Genomic DNA, 12,476 nt, shown 5'->3' on the forward strand with positions numbered 1-12,476 from the left:
TTTACAGGAAAACTGGACAAAACTGATTTTGGTTACAAATTCATTTTCGTTTCCTCTCAGCTCACAAACACAGTCAGAAAATCAACAAAAATTCACATGTACAGATCCGATATCTGATTTAAAACAAATGTGAGATTTACATTTCCAGTTTATCCAACACTACTAAGCAGTTTTTACCTTTAAATGTAAGCTCCTGTCCTTTCTTATCTTTCTCCATCTCTGAGGGAGGTCAGCTCTCTTTTTTTTTGTCTGTTACTTTCTCAGCTGATGTTTTTGAGCTAACAGAAACGCTGCATTTGAAATGACCTGGCACTTTAAAAATGTTTTCCCTTAACTCTCCTCTCCAGTAGGCTAGCTAGATGCTGAAGCAACCACGACTGCAACTTATGGACACCTGCAGTCATTCACTGTCCCACTTTTAACCTGCGACTTTAGCACACGTCATCTCATTTTATGTGACATCTCCTCCTCTCCTTTCATGTGTTTCTATTGAAGCTTAGATGTTTGAAGGATGTGAAATAAGAACGCCCCAAAATGTGTTAAACTGTGCCGTGATGCCGCCCTGAGCAGCGGCCCATGTCGCCCGTAAAAAAAAAAAAAAAAAAAAAAAACTGTACAGAGGACAGGAAACTGAACCATGATTAACACTAAATCAAAGAATATTAATTAACCCAGAAAACACATAAACACTGGGTCACAGGACTATAACAGTTACTTTGTGGCAAAAAGAAAGTTGCTGGTACTCATGCTGCCCCGACGTCATGCCAGCACAGTATAAAAGAGCTGAGACGTCCTGAGGGTGGAGCGCTCATAACTTAGACCTGTGATGTTATGATGTGTGTGTTCGCTCTCCTGTATGCATCCAGTGATAAACAGCTTGACCACAGCTCTTTCTGTGTTGCAGACTTTTATCAGAAAATTCCACGACAACATCATGATACAGACTTGTAGTTTGCACCGATGTGTTTTCTAATTTCTATCACACACATATATGTGAAAAGTAAGCGCGAGACACTGATGGAGCTCATAGACTCTATTGCACGTCTGCGCTGTGTTCAGCATAATATTAATTAGCCATTAATTAGAAAAGCTGTGTTGTTGATTTGTCTGCTATTCTTCTTAAAAGGTCAAACTAATATATAATATGGACTCATTACATGTAAAGTATTTCAAGCCTTTACTTCTTATCATTTTGATGATGGTGCCCAGGGCACCAAACAACCTAGGACCGCCCCTGCCTGTGTACCTTCCATGTCTTGTGTCTCTACAGGATTTTGTTAAGTTGTGCGTTCTCCCTGTCTTGTTGTGTCTGATTACTTCCAGCTGTTGTTTAACTGAATTTCTCAGAAGAACCAACTTGAGGGATCAATAAAGTTCTGTCTCTCTGTTTCTCCTCTTTAGCCTCATTACAAACACTACAGCTAACAAGTGGATTTTCCTGTTTTAGCTCAACCAGCAAACAAAGCAGAACCACTTCCTGCTGAAGAGACAAAGAGTGAAAGTTTTTAAATAAACTCATTGCTGCAGCAAAGAGCAGCACAACAGTGAGACAGATTTTTAGCTTCAGTGTTTTTATTCTCCACTAAGTCATTGCTTCTGTCTCTAATTAGCTAACATAAACCATCCATCCATCCATTCGCTTCCGCTTATCCTTTCCAGGGTCGCGGGGGGTGCTGGAGCCTATCCCAGCTGTCATAGGGCGAGAGGCGGGGTACACCCTGGACAGGTCGCCAGTCTGTCGCAGGGCCAACACACAGGGACAGACAACCATTCACGCTCACATTCACACCTAGTGACAATTTGGACATAAACTAATCTTTGTCTATTAGCAACCAACCAACTCAAAGAGTTCATGTTACTAACAGCTCACCTCTCTGCAGGAGACAGAGGCTGGGCTTGAAAATGAATGATGTGTTGTTTAGACGTGTCACTCTGTAAGGACACAGAGCTGGGTGGAGGTGCAGGTTTCTTCCTGTGAATAATGATGGAGCAGTGATGTGAGTGCTGAGCTGTGACATGGAGAAGAGTCATGGACAGTTAGAGATGGTCATCTTACCTCTGAGCTTTGGTCTGGCTCTCATGTTCCCCACACAGAGTGCTTTTAGAGGGAGGGACTCCCTCCTCTCTGTCCTCACACTGATCCATGCTGCTCAATTCAGCTCACACACACTTTCTACCTTCACCTGCAGAGGAAACACAAATCATTCATGTGCACATCAACTGAAATCCTCCTTTCCATCATGTGTGCTGTCCAAATATCAGCTGCTTCTTTCCTGCTTCATCTCAGTGTCAGCTGAATGCAGTCAGACAGCAGTGTGAGGCAGAGGAAGCTGCCATCAGCTGCTCTACTATCAGTCCACTAGATGGAGCCGTGAAGCACACACGATGCATTCACTGACACACACTGATTCACTGTAACTGGAAGCTTCAGTGTGAACAACATTTTAAACATTTCAGCTGATCCATGATTCAAAAAGGATCAGCAGAGTTAAAGCTTCACACTAATTATTCCTGCTGAGTTTGCAGAGAACTGCACACACACTGATTCACTGTTTGGGAAACTAGAAAAATGTTAGTCTTGAACTGGCTGCGTAATGCAGACACGGTAGGACCCGAATATAACGGTGAAACATCTTCAAGCAACTTACAGAAGTCCAGACGCTTTTCTTTCCAAGCTCCTTAGACTACGATGACCTGGATGACTGAGAACCTTCACAGGAAAAATGAAACACACTGAACAAAGACTTTCACAATAAAACAGCAAACAAAGGAACGCAACACTGACACGTGAGCTTGACAGAGGAGTGGAGGAAAGGCAGACGAGAGTGAGCGAGGGAAAGAGGAGATAAGAGAGACATGACAGGCTGAGGAAATATAGAATGGAGCACAAGGACTCACACAAACACACACAAACACAAACACACACAGAGACACACAGAGACACACAGAGACATAGGGGGAATCTAATGATCAAGGAACTAAACAGGAAGTATAAGAAACTCAAAGCAGCATAAATAAGACTAAATGAACCACAACATAAACCATAATACAAAATATCACCAAAACACAAGAAACGCAAAGTGCTGGGTCAAAGGGACCCACAACCATTAAAGTTCTTTTCTTTGCTCGTCACTGTTTGAGTGCAGACAGACTCCACATTAAACGTCTGACAGCATCGTCCCTGCTGCTGCTGTCAGACCTGTTATTCACTCACTGCTCACAGATGTTTCTACTGAAGGTTTTACTCATCAATGAAAGTTAAAAGCACTTACATAGTGACTATCAATACAAATGTGTGCTTCACTGTCAGAGCTACGGTGATTCACCCAGTAGGTCGAATGACTTGATAATAAAAATATTTGTTTGATGCTTTGAGGCGCATTGTTGAATTTGCAGGGACACAATAACCTCAGATCAATTGTTCAAACCACTACAGCAGGGAGCCATGTTATGAATAATAAACAAATAATAAAACTAATACTACTACTAATAATAATAACAATAATAATAATAATAACAACAATAATAATAATAATAATAATAATGTTAATTTAAGTAATTGTTTTCGACTGAACATCACATATAATGTAACAAGCAGTAAAATCAGGTTAAGTGCATTGGGCGTATTCTTCTCTTTACTGCTCACCTCTGACAAAGTGTTCACACAGTTTACTAGCCTTTCAGCCTGCTAGCTACGCTAACAAGTCCACTGCCTTCACGTGACTCAGTCAAATGACAGACAGCAGAGCGAGCTGCTCTGCCAGCTGCTCTGCCAGCTGAGCAAACTCATGTTAAAGGTCAAAGAAATGAGGTGATGCTGCTGGGAGGTACATCACAGACTAGCAGAATTTAGTTATTAACAGGGTTCATACGCCTTTTTCAGGGTCAAATTCAAGCACTTTTTAAGCACTTTCAAGGTCCCTTTTCAAGCCTTTCCAGCACCCCCTCCCCCCCCCAAAAAAAAGAATGCAGGTTTCAATGCGCATCACCTCAGTAAGACCATGTGAAAAGACACCGTAGCTCCCCTTTTGTTAAGACATAGAAAAAGGCCCCACACAAAAATATTGCAAAAGGAAACAGTCGCCTTATATACATAGTGTATAAACTCAAAATGCACATTTCACTTAAAAATTAAGATGTGAAAATGTGAACAAATCAACTTGTTAGAGATATTCTTCTCCTGTTGAAAAAAAAAACAAAAAAGAAGGAAGTTTTCTCATCAGATATTGATGCTTCTTTCCTGTGTGACAAAAAATAGGAGACAGATGTTTGTTTGTTGTTTTAAGTTAATTCCCAATAAAACTGTTTTATTGCTAACTACATTGCTGTCTGTATTATTGCTGAAGTCCTAAATGATCACCTTTAAAGTGTTTGTGCTAATAACATCAAGTCAGACAGGCATGGAGAACAGCACTGACTGTTTAAGTAGTTTAATGTGTAGGTGCTGACCATAAACACATTTTGAATGAAAGCCGAGGAACTTTGGTAGCACAGAAACAAGTGGCTATTCTTTGTGACCATATGGATCACTCATATTACCATTATTTCACCCAAAGGCACCAAGTTAATACTCAAAAAAGCTGCAGCAATACACACAAATATAAACAGTACTTGGTGACAACTTTTAGCCTTTAACCCTCTGGGGTCCAGGGTATAATTGGCCGTTTTTGACTACTTTTGATTTGGCCTCTATATTTCACTTTTAAAAACTGTTTATCTTGCCAATCTGTAATTTTCTCATTTTGACATAATATATCAGCACAATTTATCTACATTCAGACAAAATTTAAAATATGAGTAGAAAGTGATATTGTTGACTGTAAAAACCACAAGCATGTTTAATGAATCATTTTCATAACTTGAAATGCAAATAGAAATTGTACGTTTTTAAAAAAAAAAAATATGCACAAGTTTTGCAAACAACAAAGTTATCTGGTACTATTTACCTAAAAATGCAGCCAAGGCTCAGACGTTTTTTATATAACCATTCAAAACTATTTACAGAACAATCAGGTGTTCTGCATCAAATAAGAAGGCACACAAATTATTTATGCAACTCCAAAAAATAGTTTGTGTCACTATAACACAGATGAGAACAGCACAGGGATAAACCTGCGGGTCTGACAGCAGGTGTGTCACTCAGCATTTACACTGCAATCTGCCGTTGGTGGCTTTAAGGCAGCAACTGTGACGTTCACTAGTAGAACTGACACGCAAAACAAAACAACAACTACACACTAACTACACTACACACTAACTACACAAGACAACACACGACTCCAAACACGGTAAACGTCACAAATCTCTCACGTATCAAAACTCTCTCTCTCCCTCTCACCGGTCACTCCTAAAACTTCCCCCTCTTCCCAAACAACCAAATACCACATGTTGCCGTATTATTTTTTGATTGGTCGACATGGTACATTTTTCCACCAATAGGGAAGGAGTGTTTTTTCTTTTTTCACTCGCAAGCAAAGCGTGTTTACTAGCGCTCTCCATAGAAAACGCTGTTTTACCAACACAATTTAAAAACTGGTAAATAGCTTGAAATCCGCACGTTTGACCCAAGTTGAAATGGAGACTCTGGGTCCGTCGACCCCAGAGAGTTAATCAGAAAGCCTTAAGTTAGCTAGTTATGTATCGGGCTAATGTTTAAAGCTTTCACTTGAGTAAAGTAACTCATATTACTGCTAAGTAATGTTAGCTAAGTTCACAGCATATTCCGTAATAGCGCTGCCATACTGCATCACACTCAGTGCATTTCAATCATTTCTCCAGCGAGTTTGATAGCAAAATAATCATAATTTTTAAAAAATAGCATGTGTAACGTACACGTACTGGAAAATTATTTACTAGGACTCACCTATCATGCGACTGGAGAACGCAAACTCCGCCATTGTTGTTTTCCATCAAACACTCATTAAAACAGGAACCTACAGGTGTGTTAGCGCACTCATCCCGACTGGCCGAGGGAGGGGCGGGGTCACATATTGAAACAGACACAAGGCAGCCCAGGCGGGGAAATTTTGCTTTTGGCGACTCATTATATTTCTCTATCTGATAAGAAAACTATTCAATCAGATAGTTATCTATTATGAATGAAATACAGTTACATTTTCAAGCACTTTTAAGCACCACATCTGAAATTCAAGCACTTTTCAAACCTTGAAAAGACAACATTAAATTCAAGCATTTTCAAGGATTTCAAGCCCCCGTACGAACCCTGTATTAAGAATAATATTTAATCCTTATTATCTGCTCCTCTCAACTCCTTCACCTCTGAAAACAAGAACATTTAGCCAACAGTTTATTCGCTTTGGTGAAATTATAAACAGGCATCAGCGTGGTCACCTATACTGTCCTTTAGTGCTGGAGCAGCAGGAACACCATTTAATCTGAAACCTGTTTTTCTCTCTAAAACAAAGTGACCGCAGGCTGAGTCAAAGACAGAAACCTTATTTAAACACCAAATATTCACCGGCTTTACTTCCTGATCCAGGATTCAAAGAGGACGTTGCACTGACTCAGCTTCCATGAACGTCTTCACTCTGCAGCTCTCTGCTGTCTGGACCAGGTCTGTGTAGAAACTGAGAAAATCCTCTGCTTCTTCTCCGTAACCGTCCTCTGTGTCTGCAGGCTGAAGTCACATTAAACACTTCACACCAGCAAAGAGTCTGAAGCTCACAGGTCAAAGGTCAGCTGCTGCACCTTGTGTGATATTAATTTGATCAATAATTAACTTGCAGCAGGTTTCTGCTCCAACACACTGAAAACAACCCTGAAAACAAATCACATGATGTGTGGGTGTGTCTGCAGACTTCAATAGATGAGCATTAAACACTTCACACCAACCAAGAGTCTGAAGTTCGCAGGTCAAAGATCAGGTGCCACACCGTATATAACAATTCACTTTTGAACAGTAGATAGCCTGTAGGCGTCTCTGCAGTGATAAACAGTTTACACATTAAACACTGAACCATAAAAGAGGCTTAAGCTGCAGCTCACAGGTCAAAGCTCAGCTGCTGCACCCAGTTATGAGTTTAAATAAATCATTAGTCATGATCTTTTCCCTCTCGGCACTTTCACTTGGCCTTGGGGTGTTTTGAGTGAGCTACACTGTATGTTTCAAACGTTGTAAATAAATTGGGAGTTAGGGCTGGGCGATATGGCCTAAAATCCATATCGCGGTATAATTTGAAGCACGTGCGGTAACGATATCTATGGCGATATATTCTTTTCTTCTGTATAACGTATTTTCCACACTATAAGGCGCACTTAAAATCCTTTAATTTTCTCAAAAATCGAGAGTGTGCCTTATGTATGAATTCTGGTTGTGCTTACTGACCTCGAATCGATTTTGGTGTGCAGAAATCTGTTAAAAATGTTTTAGTACAACTTTGGTAAGCCGCACTGCTTGATGGATTGTCAGAGCATTACGGTTGCCGTAGTGAGGAGCTTCGCAGAGTAATCTGGGTCCAAAACTCCGTCCGCTTCAGGTCCCAAAGTCAAACGAACACTGAGAGTTAAAAACTGTCTAAATCATTTCATCTTTAATAAAATAATCAGCGTTGCTGCTTTACCAGGTGTAACAATTAAGTTTAACATCCAGGCATCCATGAAAACAGAATTTATTAAATTTAACGGAGTTAGAAGTTAACAGGAAGTTAGCTCTGCTATCACTTCCGACATAAATGAAGACAGAAAACTAAACAGCAGTGGCGTTTGCAGGGTTACTGAAGTTGGACTACCTGGTATATAATGTTGTGCTACGTGATTGCTAGCGACACAGCTATGTTAGCATAACATTAGCACAGTGAAGCTGGAGGATGAACGCCAACTTTTTTTCCACTCGATAAAAGTTAACATAAGGGATTCTGGTGGTTGGGGACAAATGCAATCACATAGCAGGATGCTATACACGGGCCAAACTTCAGTCAGGAGAACAACTGAGATTATTCATCCACAATACGCGGTTAGTTATTAATATACTGCAACAACATGGGAATAGAACAGCTGCGAGAGAATTCAACATTAATGAATCAATGTTACGGAAGTGGAGGAAGCGCAGTTTTTGGCTTTCCCCATATTTCAAAAGTGCTTCATCTCTTTGCTATGACTGTCGCAAGATGATAATTGTTGTAGCCGCTGTGATGCTTTCGACCAAAAAAGGTGCAGCTTGATGACATCATCAACATGCGCTATCGCGATAGAGCAGTATAATCAAAATCTCTATCGTTGACCAAATTTAATCGATTCTATCGTATATCGTTTATATCGCCCACCCCTACTGGGAGTGATTTGGTTGTATTGATTTGTTTTTTGGTTTTATGTTTCCATGTAGATGAATGAAGACAGATTCACTCTTACCTTTTCAAAATGGCTATAAGGTAGACCACGTCTATGCTTTTCTGCCTCTTCACAGATAATCCCAGTGATTTTCCTTGATCTGAAATTTTACCTGATCTTGTGATATTGAGAGTCATCTGCCTTTGAGGCAGCTAACCAAACAGTGTTCTCTAAACTCTTTAACTTTAATATACTTTGATATATTTCAGATTTCTGAGCTCTGCTCTGACTCCGTGCCAGTAGCTCCTTAATATGACTTTAGTTTGATCAATAATAAACCTGCAGAAAGTTTCTGTTCCAACTCTGCCACGCTGAACAACCCTGAGAACAAATAATATGATGTGGGTGTGTCTGCAGGCTTCAGCACTGTGAGCATTAAACACAATAAAAGACTCACAAGTTCCTGCTCAAAGGTCAGCTGTCTTTAGATCAATGATTAACCTGCAGCAGGTTGTGGCCTGATGTGTTTGTAAGAGTTTCACTTTCAGGAGAAGATTTAAACGAGTCACATAAATGTGAACTACAAAGTCTGTGACACACAGTTTACTGCATACTGCAGTAAATCTGAGCAATAAAATCTGACCTGAATAAATCCAGTCTTCTGCCTGTTGTGGTTGTGACAGCTGCTAGTAGGAGAGTTTGTTTTAAGGAGGTGGAGATGTTCTCAGAAAGAGTGTGTAATCGGCTCTTTGTGTAGATGCTAAAAGCTGTGAGACAAAACTCTGAAACTCTTCACTCAGTCCTCACGCTGAGAGTTTAGAGGCTGAAGAGCAGAAATGAGCTTCTGTTTCTCAGCAGTGCGCACACAGAGAGCCACTTCTCTCTGCTCAATCTGAACAAATCAAAGTGAAACGTCTGTGAAAACGCAGCTGCTGATGAAACTGTGTCAGATTAATGCCTCAATGTTTCACTGTGAGGTTAAAAAATACATAAAAATGATTTAAAGAAGTAGGAGGCAGATTTTCACAATAAGAGCACTTTGTTTTTAATTCAGTTAATGTCAAACTGTCATCAACACCTCAGTGTTGTCTCCGTCTCTGACCAGATTCAGGCATTTCTCAAATAATAAAGGCTTTTTATTACTATTATACTTTTCATTAGTCTCCAGGTTGATGATTATAAACAGAATTATTAAAGTTTTTATCATTTCAGGCTGAAAATCAACATGAATTTGGTTCTAATCAAAGAAGCTCCTTTAATGTCTGTCATTAAAATCCTCACACAGACTTAAAAAGGTGACATTAACATTAAAATAAATGAATGAAACTTCAGCTGAGAGCTTCATGCAGTCATCATAAGCAGTTCATAGCAGTCACAGCTCTTTATTACGCAGCTTTGCAGGAATTAAAGTGACTGAAGTGTCAGAGTTTGTGTGAGAAGCTGCTTTATGGACAGCTGTAGACACGTCTTTATTATTTCTTCATAAATCAAACACACAGGTTTGTCTGTAGATGATTTAAAGTGTGTCATTGTGCAGTTAAAGCTGTTTGTGTGACGCCCTGACCTCCTGTCAATGAAACAGCCAATCAGATCCATCAGAGAGAGAGCAGGAAGTGTTGTGTGTTTGTGACAGAACAAGGAAACAGTAATAATGGTGAACATAAAGATCCTCTGAGGACGTGTTTGTGTTTTCTCTAACACTTGTTCACTTTCCTATAAATAAAGGAGAAAAAGTCCATTTAGTTTCATTTCCTAAAGCTCAGAGTTACACTTCACATTCCTGCAGTCACATCAAAAAGCTTCACTTTGGTAAAACATTTACATGTTAACATGAAACACAGAGAGACTGCAGAACATCTGGAACATCTGCACTTTGACCCAAACTGTTACAGCCAGAATAATTTCCACATATTTCAGACATGACCTTTATTTTGATTTCTTACATATTCATGGATGGATGGGCGCATTTAAACTGCTTCAACGTCCCACGTCTTCTATTTAAATATGAACTGTGAACGACACGTAATCATCTGTAAATGGTTTGAGGCACACTGAGGCCACCTACAGGGCAGGTGGGGAACAGCAGGTACCTGAAATCAAATGAGATGTTAGTGAGAAGTTAGAACAAACGGACTTAAGATGGCTCGAAGTGATCAAAGTTGATCTAAAACAGAAGATAAATCCAAAGCAGCATCAGATGAATATATATCATATCATATACATATCCAATTACATAGGCCTTCATTTAATATGGAAATGTGTTTGTTTATGTTGTTGTTCTTCCTATTGTGTTTAGGCCAGAGATGCTCTTCAAACAGACCACATTACAAGAACATGGTGTGAGTCCAATTTGATGTTCCAGTCAACGCTGAGAGACCTTAACCAGGAAGTCAGAGGTCAGCTGATGCTGCGAGCAGGAAATGAACCAAGGGAGAGGTTCACTCTACTCAATCTCAAAGAAAATATGCTGGTATTTGTTGATGTTGATGGTACAATAATAATATATAATATAATAAATGATAAAATATCATGTGATGTTGAGCTGTGTTGTTGGTGTTTGTATTTTCTGTAAATGTCTTTTTTAATGTAAATGCTTTGTTCCAGACAGACAGGGAATCGGTTGCTGTACGATGACATCATCTTGACCTTGACGAGGAGAAAAACTAGTTTTGTCCTGCAGATGGCGATCTTGCACCGTGTTCAGAGAGCCGACACTTTGATGATGCTGCTCTACTCAACTTACTTTGAGCCTGGGTTGGACTCTATATGAGCAGCTTCCACTCTGGTTTTAAATACACTTGTTTGATTTCACTTGGAAAAGTTGAAAAATAAATATTTTATTACAAACTTATTTGTTGATGCATTTTTTTTTAGGTTCAAATATCTTGTTTGATTTGAGGAATGAACTGTTAAGGTGGAAAAACTGAATCAGGTTAAAATAGTGGTGCTTTAAATCAGTGCAGATGTATAATGTAATTTAAAATGTTGATGATGGGTTGTAGTGGGCTTGTACTTACAAAACTGTCTCATTTTATTGGAACGATCCACAGTTGCATCCATTCACGGTACATTTGACATCTGGTCTGAACACATTTGTACACAAGATGCCTCTGGATGTTTCCACAGACTCCTCTGTGCACCTAAAGAAAAGGTCAAAGGTCAGCAGCACATGTAGTTGGGACAATTCTTCATTTACAAACAACAGTCGCACAAACTATACAATTACTTTCCTCCAATGACGACTTTTCACTTGCAGAAATGGTCCTGTCTGATTTCTAGGCTGTGATATAAAAACTAGTTCCTAATGGCAGCGATTCACTCAGTAAACATGTGTTTCCTTCACCAACCTCACACACAGATCCAATAAGATCAGGAAGTGGGCAGTATAGTACAATATGTGTTATTTTGTACTGTACTCCCCAAACTAAAGATCTGCTGAAGTGTTGGAAATGATTCAGATGTTTATTTTGGACGATACAGCAGAAGATCAGACATGAAAGTGGAGATAACACAGAAGACCTGCAGCAAAGGGTCAGAGGTCAGACTGGGCCACTGGATTCAACAATGAGCCAATGATCATCAAGTAGTGACTAAAGCAGAGCCCTGACGTTCTGACATTTATCACACAGTTAGAACAAATGTCTGCTGATGACTTCATCTCATGAAATGACTGATAGATGTCAATTCATTGATCAGCTGAGCTGCTGCTGCTGATCTTCATCGTGCACAGAAACATTCAGCTTGTTTCAATCAGTAAATAACTCCCACTACTCTCAGTTTGAACTGTTCCCACTCAAAATGCTGTCAGAACAATGATCATTGTAGAACTTCACAAACATCACGTGTTGTTTTTGGCTTTTTCACCGTCAGCCCATCAGACAGTCCAGTAGCATTTATGATGATGTCATGATGTTGAAGAGACTGCTATGGTGGCCTCCCATGACCCCCAGCCTCATCTACACTGAGATGCAGACATTTGAAAACATTCAGCAGACAACTGAATAATAGTCCAACACAACAGTCTGTGCACAGACACACACTGACCTTTCATAGAGTCAAAGGAGTCAATCAAACACAGCTAGTTGAGTCATTTCTTGTGTGAGTCTAAAGTGAATCTAGTATTTGAAAGTCCACTTCCTGTATTTGTTGTTGAAGACTTCTTCAGCTTCTTCTCAAGGACATCAGCTGCT

The 12,476-nt window shown here is 39.7% G+C and overlaps 1 protein-coding gene and 1 long non-coding RNA gene across 2 annotated transcripts in view; both read right to left on the reverse strand.

Moving 5' to 3' along the window:
• Positions 1–12,476, reverse strand: part of LOC120434875 (NLR family CARD domain-containing protein 3-like) — a 156,104-nt gene that overhangs the window by 102,188 nt on the left and 41,440 nt on the right. The gene's annotated exons all lie outside the window — the stretch shown is intronic.
• Positions 2,119–8,679, reverse strand: LOC120438710. Its single transcript, XR_005612069.1, has 3 exons — positions 8,368–8,679; positions 6,479–6,637; positions 2,119–2,183 (listed from the first exon to the last, which is right to left on the reverse strand). It is a non-coding gene; the product is annotated as an uncharacterized LOC120438710 (long non-coding RNA).

Source organism: Oreochromis aureus, linkage group 3 (assembly GCF_013358895.1).
Source record: "Oreochromis aureus strain Israel breed Guangdong linkage group 3, ZZ_aureus, whole genome shotgun sequence".
NCBI classification, from domain to species: domain Eukaryota; kingdom Metazoa; phylum Chordata; class Actinopteri; order Cichliformes; family Cichlidae; genus Oreochromis; species Oreochromis aureus.